This window comes from Hylobates moloch, unplaced genomic scaffold (genome assembly GCF_009828535.3).
Source record: "Hylobates moloch isolate HMO894 unplaced genomic scaffold, HMol_V3 SCAFFOLD_8, whole genome shotgun sequence".
In the NCBI taxonomy this organism is placed as follows: Eukaryota; Metazoa; Chordata; class Mammalia; order Primates; family Hylobatidae; genus Hylobates; species Hylobates moloch.
In genome coordinates, this window is record NW_026652283.1 from 58,996,625 (window position 1) to 59,013,327 (window position 16,703).

General features: G+C 40.6%; 1 protein-coding gene across 5 annotated transcripts in view; it reads right to left on the reverse strand.

Annotated features, from left to right (window-relative positions):
* Positions 1 to 16,703, reverse strand: part of LOC116473208 (rab GTPase-activating protein 1-like) — a 293,936-nt gene that overhangs the window by 156,586 nt on the left and 120,647 nt on the right. Inside the window, exon 1 of one of the 5 annotated variants that reach the window (XM_058443078.1) lies at positions 2,135 to 2,560. The exons of the other annotated variants lie outside the window; for them this stretch is intronic. The gene's annotated coding sequence lies outside the window, so the exon portion shown is untranslated. Of the gene's footprint in view, positions 1 to 2,134; positions 2,561 to 16,703 lie in introns of those variants that run through there. 5 annotated transcript variants of the gene reach the window in all.

The window sequence follows — 16,703 nt, forward strand, 5'->3', positions numbered from 1 at the left end:
CTCCAGGCACTCCACAGACAGAAAGCAACCTAGGCAGAAGAAACAGGATGTGACAAGGCCATGGCATATTGGTATGAGTGAAAGGGAAGTGTGCCAACCTGAGGTGTGTGGGATTGTCTTGCAGGTAACAGGGAGCTTCAGTGTCCTCTGAGGAGTGATAAAATGAGGTTAGTTTTCCAGACAGACAACTCAAATGGTAGTATGCAGAGGAAACTAGAGGGGACAGAAACTAAAGCCAGAGAGACCAGTTATGAGACAGTTAATGGCACTTCAGACAAGCAATGTCAGGAACCTGAAACTACAAATTCTGATGGCTCTAAGAAGATCCTACTACGTCAGACAATCTTCAAACTGTTTCCTTCACAGAAGCAATGTCTGCCATCTGGCTTCTTAAATAACGGCCATCCTAAAATTTGGTCAAAATTTAGGGATAAAAGTTTTTATGTAAATAATTCTAGAAAGTAAACTAAGTCCCTGTGTCCTATATAGTATTCAACATATGTTGTTGCTTAAAATACTCTATTATAATACAATATAGACTTTCTTCTATCACTGGACATTGTGCAAAGATATAACTTACTTGCACAATTCACTGCCTCTCTTTTAGGAAAAGAGAGGAATAAGGGAGGTTGTGGTCTGCATAAGATAGGATACAATATAAAAGCAGGATTATAAGAAAGTTAATGCAACAAGACCATACTAGAACAGGGTATATAAGGTAAATTAGAACTTCTAACAAGCTATCATGCATGCCAGAGAAAATTCCTTGCCAACCAAGTGGGCTGATAGAAGTGGAGGGTGGAGCTGTAAAAAAAATAGGATCTTTTAGATCATCTGAGAGTTTAGGAGAAAATGGGTGATGTTGGGTATGCTGACAAAAATAGGAAACTGTCATGTGTTATAAGATATTGGAGGTATAGCTCAGAGCTGCCAAGCAAGATTCACGTTCAGAAGAGAATGTTTTCAGAGAAATTGAGAAGAAATGTGCACTCAGTTACTATGAGAACAACACTGTTATGGGGTGAATTGTGTGCCCCCCCAATTAATATGTGGAAATCCTAACTCCCAGTACCTCCAGTATCTGTATTGGGAGATAAGGCCTTTAAAGAGACAATTAAGTTAAAATGGGTCCTTAGGGTGGGCTCTAATCCAATATGACTGGGGTCCTTATAAAAAGAGATTAGAGCTGGGCACAGTGGCACATGCCTATAGTCCTTGCTACTCAGTAGGAGGCTAAGCCATGAGGATCGTTTGAGCCCAGTAGTTCAAGATTGCAGTGAGCTATGATCACACCTGTGACTAGCCACTGCACACCAGCCTGGGCAACATGGTGAGACACCATCTCTTAAAAAAAAAAACAAAGAGAGAGAGAGATTAGGACACAGATAATATAGACAGAGGAATAATCATGTGAGGATACAATGAGATGGTGACCATCCCATGTGGAAACCAAGAAAAGAGGCCTCAAAAGAAATCAACCCTGCCAACATCTTGATCTTGGACTTCTAACCTTCAGAACTGTGAGAAAGCAAATTTCTGTTGTTTAAGCCTCCCAGTCTATGCATCCAACCAGCCTAAACACATATGAAGAAATGCTCATCATCACTAATCATCAGAGAAATGCACATCAAAACCACAATGAGATACCATGTCACACCAGTCAGAATGGCTTTTGTTAAAATGTCAAAAAATAACGTGTTGGCGAGGCCTCAGAGAAAAGGGAATGCTTATACATTGTTGATGGGAATGTAAATTACTCTAGCCACTGCAGTGAACAGTTTAGAGATTTATCAAAGAAATGTTGAATTACCATTTGAACCAGCAATCCCATTACTGGGTATACACCCAGAGGAAAATAAATTGTTCTACCAAAAAGACACATGTACCTGTATGTTCACCACAGAGCTATTCATAACAGCAAAGACTTAGAATCAAGCAGGTGCCTATCAACGGTGGACTGGATAAAGAAAATGTGGTGGCCAGGTGTGGTAGCTCACGCTTGTAATCTCAGCACTTTGAGAGGCCGAGGCAGGTGGATTACCTGAGGTCAAGAGTTCGAGACCAGCCTGGCCAACATGGTGAAACCCCATCTCTACTAATAATACAAAAATTAGCTGAGGATGGTGGCACACACCTGTATTCCCAGCTACTCAGGAGGCTGAGGCAGAAGAATCACTTGAACCCGAGAGGCGTGAGCCAAGATTGCACCATTGCACTCCAGCCTGGGCAATGAGAGTGAAACTCTGTCTCCAAAAAAAGAAAAAAAGAAAACTGAAATCACGTTTTCTGCAGCAACGTGGATGCAACTGGAGGTCATTACTCTAAACAAACTAATGCACAAACAGAAAACCAAATACTACATGCTTTACTTATAAGTGGGAGCTAAACATTGAGTACACATGGACATAGAGATGGGAACAACAGATACTCGGGACTACTTGAGGGAGGCAGGAAGTGGCCAAGAGCTGAAAAACTACCTGTTGTGCACCAAGCTCACTATCTGGGTGAGAGATTCCTTTGTATTCCAAGTCTCAGCATCTCACAATATATTCATGTGACAAACCTGCACCTGTACCCTTGATTCTTTTTTTTTTTTTTTGAGACAGAGTTTTGCTCTGGCGCCCAGGCTGGAGAGCAGTGGTGCCATCTCCAGTCACTGTAACCTCTGCCTCCTGGGTTCAAGCGATTCTCCTGCCTCAGCCTCCCGAGTTGGGATTACAGCTGGGATTACAGGCATACGCCACCACACCCGGCTAATTTTGTATCTTTAGTAGAGATGGGGTTTTGCCATTTTGGCTAGGCTGGTCTTAAACTCCTGGCCTCAAATGATCCACCACCTTGGCCTCCAAAGTGCTGGGATTACAGGCGTGAGCCACCACGCCTGGCCATACCCTCGATTCTAAAATAAAAGTTGAGTAAAGAATCCTTCCAGTGTGTATTTATTTTGTTAGGGCATCCCTAGAAAATGAATGCAGACGTAAAACAGCAGACATGAGAAACAGAAACAAAAGTATGACCTCTGCACGAACCAACTTTGTAAGAAACTTCAGCTAAAATTTTTCAGGATAAAAGTAGCAAGAGTTGGCCGGGCGCGGTGGCTCACGCTTGTAATCCCAGCACTTTGGGAGGCCGAGGCGGGTGGATCATGAGATCAGGAGATCGAGACCACTGTGAAACCCCATCTCTACTAAAAAATACAAAAAAAAATTAGCCGGGCGTGGTGGCGGGCGCCTGTAGTCCCAGCTACTCGGAGAGGCTGAGGCAGGAGAATGGCGTGAACCCGGGAGGCGGAGCTTGCAGTGAGCCGAGATCGCGCCACTGCACTCCAGCCTGGGAGACAGAGCGAGACTCCGTCTCAAAAAAAAAAAAAAAAAAAAAAAAGTAGCAAGAGTTAGTAGGAAGTATGGTGACCCTATGGGTTAGGGGTAACGGGATAAGGCAGTGCCTGGAAAGGCTAACACACTGATAAATCTGTTGAACTTGTACCACAATGAGAACGTGACGCTTCTCCTAGCCTAAATTACTAACAGAACACTATGCTTTACCACCTCTTTATATCGTTTGTACTCCAAGATTCCCTCACATTATAAATACCAAAAAAGCAAAACCAATAATGAGTATTTAAAAGAGACTATATTAACTACATATGCAGTACTGATTTGGGTAGGAAGTGCCTCAGGCTGAGAAAAAAGGCAAAAGGTAGATGTTCTAGATGAAAGAAATAGCTCTGTTCCTCTCACAGGTTGAAGTAACAAAATCCCCAAGTCAGAGGGTTTGGCAACGAGAAAAGAATGCCCATTTAATCACAACTATTAACTACAGCAAGGAATATAATTTCCTCCTTAGTAGTTTGTCTTTAAGGGGAACTTCAGAAGGCTTGACAAACAACAGTTGGAGATATGTGAACAACATTGAAAATATTTCGCTTTTTTTTGGTTGCTATGGTCATTTACATGTTGCTTCCACCATTTCAAAAAAAAAACTTTTTTAGGAACAGTAGGGGAGAGAGGAGGAGAGAAAAAGGCCCGAGAGTAAAATAAGCAATTTCTCCAGAATATTAATTAGATTTAGTTATTTGCAAGGTAAATGGATCCGAGTTGGAGAAATGAAAATATGAATAATTACTCAGCAAATCTAATATAATTATATTTTATATTCCCCAGAATAGAGGCATTGGTATCTGAAACAGTTGTGCTTTAAGTGTTTAGAATATACTAAACCCTCAGGATCCAATGCCCCAGCCTTCCTAATGTAACTTATTTGAAACACCTAAGACATTTAAGTTTATTTCTTATTTATTTAGAGACGGAGTCTTGCTCTGTCGCCCCGGCTGGAGTGCAGTGGCACGATCTCAGCTCACTGAAACCTCCCATCCTGGGTTCAAGTGACTCTCCTGCCTCAGCCTCCCAAGTAGCTGGGACTATAGGCATGTGCCACCATGCCCAGCTAATTTTTGTACATATATATATAGATATGTATATATCTATATATATATATTTTTTGAGATGGAGTTTCTTTCACTCTTTCACCCAGGCTGGAGCGAAGTGGAGCGACCTCAGCTCACTGCAACCTCTGCCTTCCGGGTTCAAGAGATTCTCCTGCCCCAGCCTCCCTAGTAGCTGGGATTACAGCCACGTGCCACCACACCTGGCTAATTTTTGTATTTTTAGTAGAGACGGGATTTCACCCTGTTGGCCAGGCTGGTCTCAAACTCCTGACCTTAGGTGATCCACCCACCTTGGCTTCCCGAAGTGCTATGATTACAGGTGTGAGCCACTGCACCAGGGCCTAAATTTTGTATTTTTAGTAGAGACAGGGTTTCACCATGTTGGTAACGCTGGTTTCAAATTCCCGACCTCAAGTGATCGGCAAAGTATCCCAAAGTATTGGGAGGCAAAGGCAAGTATTACAGGCATGAGCCACTGTACCCAGCCAATTTCTAATTTATTTTTACTGATACATAATAATTGTACATATTTATGGGGTACATGTGATATTTTGCTCCACGAATGCAATGTGTAATGATTACATCAGAGTACTTAGGATATCGATCACCTCAAACATGTATCAATTCTTTTTGTTGGGAACCTTTCGAATCTTCTATTTTGAAGTACACAATAAATTATTAACTATAGTCACCCTGATGTGCTACTGAATACTATAACTTATTCCTTCCATCAAAGTGTATGTTTGTGTGCCCATTAACCAACCTCTCTTCATTTATTTTTATTGTTGCCTAAAAGAACGAAATTAAGGCCGGGCGCGGTGGCTCATGCTTGTAATCCCAGCACTTTGGGAGGCCGAGGCGGGTGGATCATGAGGTCAGGAGATAGAGACCACAATGAAACCCCGTCTCTACTGAAAATACAAAAAAATTAGCCGGGCATAGTGGCGGGCGCCTGTAGTCCCAGCTACTCGGAGAGGCTGAGGCAGGAGAATGGCGTGAACCCGGGAGGCGGAGCTTGCAGTGAGCCGAGATTGCGCCACTGCACTCCAGCCTGGGCAACAGAGCGAGACTCCGTCTCAAAAAAAAAAAAAAGAATGAAATTAAATTATTTCCAGTGAGAAGCAACAAGGGTTCAGAGGAATGTTTTCTTCTGTAAATCAAATCCCCAAACACAAATCATGAAGCACACTTTAAACATAATCTTAATATGAATTCAAGTGATAATAAATAAATAAAATAATTCAAAGAAATGTGTAATCACGGTAAATAGTTGCGCGAAAATTATTGATTACTGCTGTTCCCAATAGTGAAGACAAGTTCTAATGTTATGGTCAACTCTGATAAATATAAATCACAACTACTGGATAAAAGGTAATTGGCAAAACACTTCAGAAAGGTAAACAAAATATGGAAACTCTTATTTAAGAGCATAATCATTAGGTTTTGATCCATTAGAAGACTGCTGGGCGTGAATTAGGTGCAGGGAAAAAAGAAAACAAAGTTTTTGAAGAAAAATAAACTACTAGGTGAGATAGCAATTCTGATGTTCTTTTTGTTGTTAATTATGCATAGAATGCACATAGTTCCAATTTTGGAACGTCTATAAAGGCATAATGCTCTATTCCTATGGTTTACTATTTCGTTTTCTAAGAAAAGAGTTGCCCAAATGTAAATCAATTTTTATATCCATTAGTTTACCCATAAAGTTAATTTTAAAATGTATGCATGGCTTTCTTTTTAATGAACTGCCAGAAAATGACTGGCAGAAGTAGGTATAGGGTAGAAATAAAATGGCAGAAGCAAATAAAGGAGACAAATGTGTTCTAGCTCTGGGGTCCCTACCACCAGGCCAGTGGACCAGTACTGGTCATTAGGAACCGGGCCACACAGAAAGAGGTGCCTCATGGGAGAGCAAGCATTACCGCCTGAGCTCTGCCTCCTGTCTGATCAGCAGTAGCATTAGATTCTCATACGAGCATGAACCCTATTGTGAACTGCACACGCAAGGGATCTAGGCTGCTCCGTCTATGAGAATCTAATGCCCTCCCCCTCCACCATGGAAAAATTGTCTTCCATGAAAATGATCCCTGGTGCCAAAAAGGTTGGAGACCACTGTTCTAGCTGATTAGGAAGGGCCACAAAAGCTGAGTTTTTTAAATGTGGAAGGTGCCTGATGCCTAAGCATCTGGAGCTCTGACCTGTTTCCTCTGCCTGTTATCAACTGTTTCAGAACGTGTCCAACATTAACATGTTCCCTGCTCACTGGGAATAAAACAAAACAATACCCTAATCTAAGGTGCACTGAAGACTATGAGTGTTAATAGAATTATCAAAGGCAAACAGTGGCAAATGCTTTGATATAGAAACTACTTTATTATCAATTTTTTTTTTTTTTTTTTGAGACACAGTCTTGTTCCGTTGCCCAGGCTGGAGTGCAGCAGTGCAATCTCCGCTCACCGCAACTTCCGCCTCCCGGGTTCAAGTGATTCTCCTGCCTCAGCCTCTCAAGTAGTTGGGACTACAGGCGTGCACCACCATGCCCGGCTAATGTGTATTTTTAGTAGAGACAGGGTTTCACTGTGTTGGCCAGGCTGGTCTCCAGCTCCTGACCTCATGATCCACCCGCCTCAGCCTCCTAAAGTGCTGGGATTACAGGCGTGAGCCACCGCACCCAGCTTTATTATCAATGTGTTAATTATCACATCTGTATCCTATAACATGACAACATTTCTCCAGCAGAAGATTATGACACTAAACCTAACAACTCAAATGTGGTTGTCAACATATAGAGGTCTTTATAGAAAAGGAACACAAGATGTGTTTTAATCAAAAGTGAATCTTTTCAATGGTGTACATAAAAGCACACATTTTAGATCCATGAAGTTGACAAAAACTTCTGCAGGACCTCAGTGCTAATTCAAAGAAAGCCTCTATTTCAGAGAGTACATTCTTGTTCACGTACAGCAACAACAGCCAGGAATAAATAGCAAACGGCATGAAGAAATTAGAGGTAAATTGCTTTTAATGCAATTGTTCTTTACAGTTTTGCTCTACTGTGAAAGTTATTTTCAAAAACATTCAAATCCAGTTACGAATATGGAGGTCTTAGAAGAAAAAAAAATTAAGTTCTACATAAAGGAATCTACCACTGTCTCATTAAAAACATGATTTGTGAGGGGTAAGAACAAATTGTATTTGCAACTTTGGAAGAGTAGAAAATAGTCCAGCACAATATATAGGTAATTGAGCTGGAGCAGAGCTTAGAATTTTCTGAGGCAAGTAGGTGATAAGTAACATCTTATCACTGGTAGCTACCTCTCTAGCATGGAGTAGGAAGACAATTTTGGTGTGTGAGAAGATGCTGGGTCAGGATTCTGTTTTTAACCATGAGTGCCCTTCCTCATTCCCTCATTCCCCCTACTGCACTGCCTCTGCCATCTTTGTCTATTCCTCCCACAATGCATTTCCAACCCTTAATCATGTGATCAGAGTAAAATGGTAGTGATGGTAGCAGAATTATTAGGACAAAGAGAAGCAAATCATAGGAGGTGGCCATGAATGCCAAAATAGGCCAAAATAGTAATTGGCATGGTTTTGCTGCGATCACTGGAAATTATGAGCACAGGGCAGTTTTTTTTTTTTTTTGAGATGGAGTCTCACTCTGTCGCCCAGGCTGGAGTGCAGTGGTGCAATGTCAGTTCACTGCAACCTCCGCCTCCCAGGCTCCAGCAATTCCCATGCCTCAGCCTCCTGAGTAGCTAGGATTATAGGCACATGCCACCATGCCTAGGGAAATTTTTGTATTTTAGTAGATACGGGGTTTCACCAGGTTGGCCAGGCTGGTCTTGAACTCCTGAGCTCAGGCGATCTGCCCGCCTCAGCCTCCCAAGGTGCTAAGATTACAGGCGCGAGCCCAGGGCAATATTACTTTCTAGTATCAGAAAGCTCTCTTTAAAATATATGAATTTTTGAGAAAAAGATGCTTTTTATCTTGGGCAAACACCAATAAGTGAATTAATCTCCTCTTCCACCATTCTTCCTGAGTCCAATAATTCTCTTTTTTTTTTTTTTTTTTTTTTTGAGATGGAGTCTCGCTCTGTCACCCAGGCTGGAGTGCAGTGGTGCAATCTCGGCTCACTGCAAGCTCCGCTTCCCGGGTTCACGCCATTCTCCTGCCTCAGCCTCTCCGAGTAGCTGGGACTACAGGCGCCCGCCACCACGCCCGGCTAATTTTTTGTATTTTTAGTAGAGACGGGGTTTCACCGTGGTCTCGATCTCCTGACCTCGTAATCCGCCCGCCTCGGCCTCCCAAAGTGCTGGGATTACAAGCGTGAGCCACCGCGCCCGGCCCTGAGTCCAATAATTCTTTGTTCCCTTCTCCCAGGCCCTTTTCTTGTAGTCTTTCAGTCCCATCTATCTTCACTCTCTTTTCTATTAATTAGACTCCATTTCCCATCATGTCAACCACTCTCCTGCTATTAGCCTCATCTCCTCAACCCTGTGGTGTACCAGTGTCAGAAACTACCAGCTCAAAAGTGACTCTTAATATTCAGAAATTGAGTGGGGCGGTTAAGTCATTGGTAGCTTGAAATTTGGCCATGGTGGGAGTATTCATACCATGGAAATGGGCAAATGCTACAAATCAGGGATACCTCTTTCTCTACTACCTCTTACTCCCCAACCCAATATACGGTTTATTAGCACGACACTGCCTGGCCCCATGTCCTTCCTTTGCCTCATATTGGCAAACCTCAACTGTGGTTAAAATAACTGTCTGTCTTCTTCATATATACATTTGGACTACTAAATGTTTCTAGAGAAAATTACAAAACACTGCAGATTTTTGCCACTATGAACTCATAGTCTACAACAATATAGAGTAGCTGTTCTTTTGAGTTTTTCCAGTCTAAAAGCTCTTCCATGTTTCTCAAAGCTGTCACTTTACTGCATTCCCTTCATCTTAAATCCTGTTTAACAGAAACAACAGAAAACTTCACATGAAATATCCTCAATTTCTTCCTCACCAAACTACACATTTACCATTTTCCCCATCCTTCCCTTGCCTATTCCCTCCAGCTTGTAATGAAAGGTCCATTCTTTTGAGGTTAATCCCTTACCTCCTTAGTCCTTTTCCTGTTAATATATTTCCCTTTCTTTATTTAATCTTTAACTTTTCTCTCTCTGTGGGCTTTTCCTTCTTATTGGTAGATGAAGTGATTTGGTCCCTGGATATCAACCGTCATCATTCTCTGAACTACAGTCACACTGGCCTTCTCCTAGTTTCTACAACTTACTGCATTCTCTCCCTCTTCACAGGCTTTGCATATGCTGCTTTTCAGTATGGAATACCTTGTAATCTCAGTTCAAGAACGCTTTTCCTAGATCATTGAGTCAAAGTCAGGTTCCTTTGCTCTCATATATCTTTATTATATCTCTTCTGAATATTTATCTCACTCTGTAAGTATACATTTATTAAAGTGATTAAATTAACACCGTGAATTCCATGAGCTCTGAGAGCATATGAGTTTTGCTCAATCTCATATTCCCTGGGTCTATCTGGTACAATGCCTGGCATATAGTAGGTGCTCAAAGAAGAAATTAAGATTCATTGAAAATTTTTTAGCATTAAAGAATCATCTTTCCCATCCTCCAAAAATCCATCTTAGTCTCAACATCCTCTTATCTCTCTCTTGTACTTACTCATCTCTCTCTCTCTCATACTTACTCTCAGGCTTGCTATCTCTTTTTTTTTTTTTTTTTTTTTTCAGAGACAGGCAGGGTCTTGCTCTGTCACCTGGACTGGAAAGCAATGACACTGTCATAGCTCACTGCAGCCTCCAACTCCTGGGCTCAAGCCATCCTTCCACCTCAGCCACTCCAGTAGCTAGGACTCCAGGCATGTTCCACCATGCCCAGATAATTTTTGGGGTTTTTTTGAGACAGGGTCTCACTCTTGTCACCCAGGCTGGAGTGCAGTGGCATGATCTTAGCTCACTGCAACCCATGCCTCCCAAGCTCAAAAAATCCTCCCACCACAGCCTCCTGAGTAGCTGAAACTAGACACATGTCACCATGCCTGGCTAATTTTTTTTTTTTTTTTTTCTGGTAGAGACAGGATTTCGCCATGTTGCCCAGGCTGGTCTTAAACTCCTGGGCTCAAGTGATCCACCTGTCTCAGCCTCCCAAAGTGCTGGGATTACAGGTGTGAGCCATCACACCCGGCCTTTTCAAATATTTTGTAGAGATGGGGTCTCACTTTGTTGCCCAGGCTGCTCTCAAACTCCTGACTTCAAGTGATCCTCCTACCTCGGCCTCCCAAAGTGTTGGGATTACAGGTGTGAGCCACCATGCTCAGTCCAATTACTGGCTATCTCTTCCATTTTCCATCCTCTCCCCATAGTAACCTTCTTAGAAAAACAGTCTCATCTTCATTTCTCCATTTACTCACCTGCTATTTATTCCTTGAATCATTGGCTTTTATTTGTCATAACTTAACTGAAACTACTTTCATTAAGACCATTAAGGATGTCTTTTTGTTAAATATTGCACAATAGCCACTTTCCACTTCTCAGTACCTTATACATGACCTCTAGGTACCACTGACACTTGTTCAACTCCTTCCTTCTTGAAAACAAACACCTTTTCCCTTAGTGTTCACATTCATACTCTTCTGGGTTTCTTCCTGCCTTCTAGTCTCACCAGCTTCTATTACCTTGTCTGTATTTTACATGTGAATGCATCTATCCTCCACCCTTCTCTCTGCTCATTGTGTATACTCCTCTATAAGAATTCACCCACTCCCATGGTTTCAATGCTGATGACTCCCAAATGTCTACTTTTAGCTCAGATCTCACTTCAGTATCCACCTGCCTATTGGATATTTATATCTACTTGGATATGAGTTGTGGATATGTACCACAAACAACATATTCAAAACTTAACTCATTATCTTTAGTGCTTATAATTTGTTCTCTTGTTTGTTTCCTTTCTCAGTGTGATTTCCACCAAGTTGCTTAAGTAAGAATCCTAAGTGCTATCGCTGGCTCTCTTTATCTGCCCTGATGCTCACATGTAATCATTAAAATCTGTTAATTTTACGTCTTGAATATCTCTGGAATTCATCCATAATTTCTTCAGCCCATTACAAAAACTCTGGTCTCTTCTCACCTAGATGACTGCAACAGTTCCTGAAATGGTCTGTCATCAATACCGAATCTTAAACCTTTCAATCCATTCCCACACAGCAACCAGAATGACCTTCCTAACAATAACCTGATAATTTATGTTTCCTATTTTAAATCCTTCAGTGCTTGTCACTCCCCTCAGGATAAAATCCAAATTGCTTACCATGGTTTACAAGGCTCTGCACAAGCTGGCTGTCTCCTGCTTACCTCTCTAGTCTTTTCTCTATCTACTCCCCTAACTCCCTCTCCCTCCTTGCAAGCTACTCTCCAGTCATGACCTACATTCAGGTCTTGGGCAACTCCATATTTTTTTTTACCTATGGGCTTCTGCATATTCTCTGCATGCAACATCCTTCTCCCTGCCTTGATACACTCCTTAACTCCTAATAATCTTTCAGATTTCATTTTAACTCTTACTTCCTCTGAAAAGTCCTCTTGGCATAGTCCCTGGGACACAACAGGCACTCAATAAATAACTTTTCTTTCCTAATTTTCTTCCTTTAGGTTAATGTCAGATTTTGCATTTTAATTTTGCTCAAATTATTTTACTAATAAAATACAAGTGAAATAAGCTAACATATTTTAAACCGCTCTATTATAAAGCTCTACCAACAGAAAATTTTGGATGATTGTGCTTATGAACTTTGCTACTACTGAAGTCCATTGTAAATACGGTACTTGGAACATTATTCCAAATAAAAATCAACTTAAAAACAAAACAAAACAAATAAAAGGACTGACCGAGTGCAGTGGCTCACACCTGTAATCCCAGCACTTTGGGAGGCCAAGGTGGGTAGATCATGAGATCAGGAGATCGAGACTATCGTGGCCAACATGGTGAAACCCTGTCTCTACTAAAACACAAAAAAATTAGCCAGGCATGGTGGCGCGTGCCTGTAGTCCCAGCTACTCGGGAGGCTGGGCAGGGGAACTGCTTGAACAGGGGAGGCGAAGGTTGCAGGAAGCAGAGATCGTGCCATTGCATTCCAGCCTGGTGACAGAGCAAGACTCCATCTCAAAAAAAAAAAAAAAAAAAGACTTGTTTCTTAACCTTTGGAGAATAATTCTCAGGAAAAGTTTACATGGCCATAGAGCTAAGCTACATATGCACCTATTTGAGCTGTAAGGAGGCATAAAATACTGAATCATAAACAACCAATCAAATACCTGACGGTTTCCGACCAACGGGAATGGTAATTTCATCAATTCAACCTGATACAATATAAATGGTATTGAATAAAAATATGTAGAAAACCAGGTAATCAGATCAAGAATTATAAAGATTATGTGTATATGCACTTAATAAAGCTATGTATTATGAGGCCTGGTGAGGTAGCTCATGCCTATAATCCCAACACCTTGGGCGGCCAAGGTGGGTGGATCACCTGAGGTTGGGAGTATGAAACTGGCCTGATGGAGAAACCCCATCTTTATTAAAAATACAACATTATCCGGGCGTGGTGACGCATGCCTGTAATCCCAGCTACTCAGGAGGCTGAAGCAGGAGAATTGCTTGAACCCGGGAGGCGGAGGTTTCAGTGAGCTGAGATGGCACCATTGCACTCCAGCCTGGGCAACAAGAGCAAAACTCTTATCTCAAAAAAAAAAAAAAAAAAAAAGCTATATATTATGTCACTAAGAAAAACAAAATGCTCATATGTTCATACAAAGAAATTCAAATTTCTGGTAATTCAGAGTCTCTGAAGCCAAAATCCAAGTTTAAGAAGCTCTGCAATGGCAGCATTTTTAACTATAAGGCAAAAATCAAATTGCGATATTTAATAAAAACTGACTCCCTGGGAAAATACAGGATATTTATATTAGGCACTTTAAACATCTTTTATTTAGGTCTTGATTTCAATATTAAAAGTAACCAAATGACTATTCAAAGTAAAGCCTGATGGGTCAATATGTTTTCTGATTTTGGCCTAGTTGAAACCATAGCAACAGAAGGGTATTAGAAAAACTTGGAGTCACATTTGTTGAATTACCAGTTTAGAAGCTATTGAAAATGTTCCTGATATTTAATGTCATACAAGTTTTGGAAAAATAAAATTATTTATCCAATCTAATGTGGTTTATTAACAAATCTTGTTGGTACACTCACAGAAATAAACCACATACAGAGTTAACAAGTTATTTTTTGCTTGCAACTGCTGCATCTATTTTAAAGCCAGTTTCAGTTTCACTGAAATCACTGGTTACAGTTCCTTAAAATTAAAGGAAAGTGATTATTTTGGGGAGTAATTAAATGAGAACATGTCCATTCAAAAAAGGTACAACTATATACAACACCAACTTTGAAAATAATTTAAAAATTTTTAAAACTTGATTACTTTTGGCAGAAATTTTATCTTTAATCTTAAACAGGCTATGGATAAGGAGTTAAACTTTCTTGCCTATTCCATGCCTGCAGTCACCTTTGTCCATGAATGCTTTGTCTAACACATAAGTCTCAGTCTATAAGTCCATCATCTGCTAAAATTTCCAACTGCCAGCACAAGCTGCTGTAATGATGGCATGATGACTCACATCCTCACCTACACATGCACTTCCATTATTCATTGTAACACCTCGTCATCTACAGCCTCTCATGGGTTGTGGTAGATCAGAGTGGGGAACGGGGAGGTGGTAGGAACAGTGGGATAGGTCTTAGTGTTTTTTCAAAACTACAAGCTATTGTAAAATCGATTTAGTGGGCTGCGGTCAGCCTTTTGGTTTGGGGATTTTCTTGGGATCCGGGGAGAAGTTTAAAATAGAATAGAATACAATACAATAGGTTGGGCAATGGTGGCTCACACCTGTAATCCCAGCACTTTGGGAGGCTGAGGTGGACGGATTACTTGGGGTCAGGAGTTCGAGACCAGCCTCGCAAACATGGTGAAACTCTGTCTCTACTAAAAGTACAAAAATAGCCGGCTGTGGTGGTGCATGACAGTAGTCCCAGCTACTCAGGAGGCTGAGGCAGGAGAATTGCTTGAACCTGGGAGGTTGCAGTGAGCAGAGATTGTGCCACTGCACTCCAGCCTGGGCAACAGAATGAGACCCCATCTCAAAAAAAAAAAAAGGAAATACAATACAATAGAACAAAAAACATCAGAGTGCCTCAGTGTAAGGGTAAGTATCTCTTCAGTTATGCATGTATATAAGTATGTACATATAGTCATGGTCTTGACATAAAAGCAACCAAAATATAGGTCTTGGTTTAAAAAGAATTTTAGACCTTTGGATTGGAGACCTACATTCTAGTCCCAGCACAATCCCAGCCCAATACTGGACTACTTATGTCTTCCTTCTTTCAGTTTCACCTCACATCTGCCTCACAATCATTCACTCTACAATTATATGTTATAAATGAAATGGTGTCCTGTGGATACTGTCTTAAATATCCAAGACAAAGGCGTTCTCCTTAGATAATGCAAAGAAAACCCCACAAAAAACTATTAAAACTTTACAAATTATTAAATTATTAAAAATTTTAAATTATTGAAACCTTATAAAAAGCTTTAAAAATATTCATATTTACCTATTCATGTCCAAAAAATTTATTCTGGTTGTACCCAGCACTTCCCTTCCAGGAGCAGTCCATTTGGATTATATTTTGAACTTGTTTTCTAACATTTTGTGCTTCTCCATCTCTCAGATCCCATGTTTCTGGACTGATAATAACTAGCCACCTCCAGGAACTTCATAAATTATATTGGAGAAAAAATTTTTCCCTATACATTTCATGTTTTTCAATTGTTTTCCTGGGTTTCTTTTGTCCTCAGTGACTTGCCAATCCTCTGAGATCTCCCTTGAAAACATTTAACTTTTCACCTTACCTGTACCTCTTATTTCTCTACTCTTTTATTCTTAGAAATAAATATTTTATTTTAAAGGATGCCTACAGCATTGACCCAATTTACAATACTTCTCTCTGGCATCTCCGAAACAATCAGTTAGCTGAAGCCTACCTTTCAAACTCGCCACCGACAAAATCAGTCAAAGGCATCATGCCCACTAGAATATACTTTCAAAGTTACAAATAAATGTGGCTTAGACTTTGGCCAAATAAAACAATCAATCGTGAAGGCTTTAAAGAGTTTGCATTTCAGAATGAAAACTTCAGAAATCCATCTTTCTTATGACAGCTTTGGAAAATGATCTCTTTGAATATAAAGCTCACTTGAAAGACAAAATAATTTTTTTCTGCCCAGTTACTTACTTTCAGTGTTGAACTGTACTTTTTAACATTTATAATTTGATTTAAATTTAAAATGATTGTGTTATACCAAAAAATGCTACAGTGGCTCTGATGCCTAAAAGAAGTCTGTGTCAAAGTAACATTTAAGTAATATGCTTAATAAGTTGATGGTGACTCTTATCTCCTAGTTGCGTAGTTCAAAATCGGTGCAATCATTTTAACTCTTCTTTTCTTCTCACACTCACATTTAATATATCAGGAAATCTTATTGGTTCTCTTTCAAAAATACCCAGGTTCCAACCACCTCCATCTTCACTCCATCTCTATCTCCACTGTTAACACCCTGGTTCAGTCTATCATCAACTCTCAAGAGGATTACTCCAAAATCTCCTGTCTGATGTCCCTACTTCTCTTACCTTCCTATGGTTGTTTTTAACAAAATAGCCGTTGTGATCCTTTAAAAACCTCAGACAGATCATATCATTGCTCCACTAAAAACCCTGCAAGAGCTCCCTGCTTCACTCAAAGTAAAGCCTAAATGCTTACAATGGCCTACATTTTCTGGCTCTTTGTGAGCATTCCTACTACTCCCATTTCATTCACTTCACTCCTGCTGCACTGGCCTTCCTGTTCCTGAAGCCCACCCAGGCATGAGACAGTCTCTGGGCCTTTGAACTGACTATTGCCTCTGCCTAGAAAGCTTTTCCCCGGGACATCCCCATGACTAATCTCTCATCTCCTTCATTGACTCAGTGAGGTCCACATTGACTATCTAATAACAATCGTAACCTTTGCTCCCCCACCAATCCAATCTCCCTTTATCTTCCCCTACTCTCTTTTTTTTCACAGCTATTTATCACCTTCTAACATGTTAAATAAATAATAT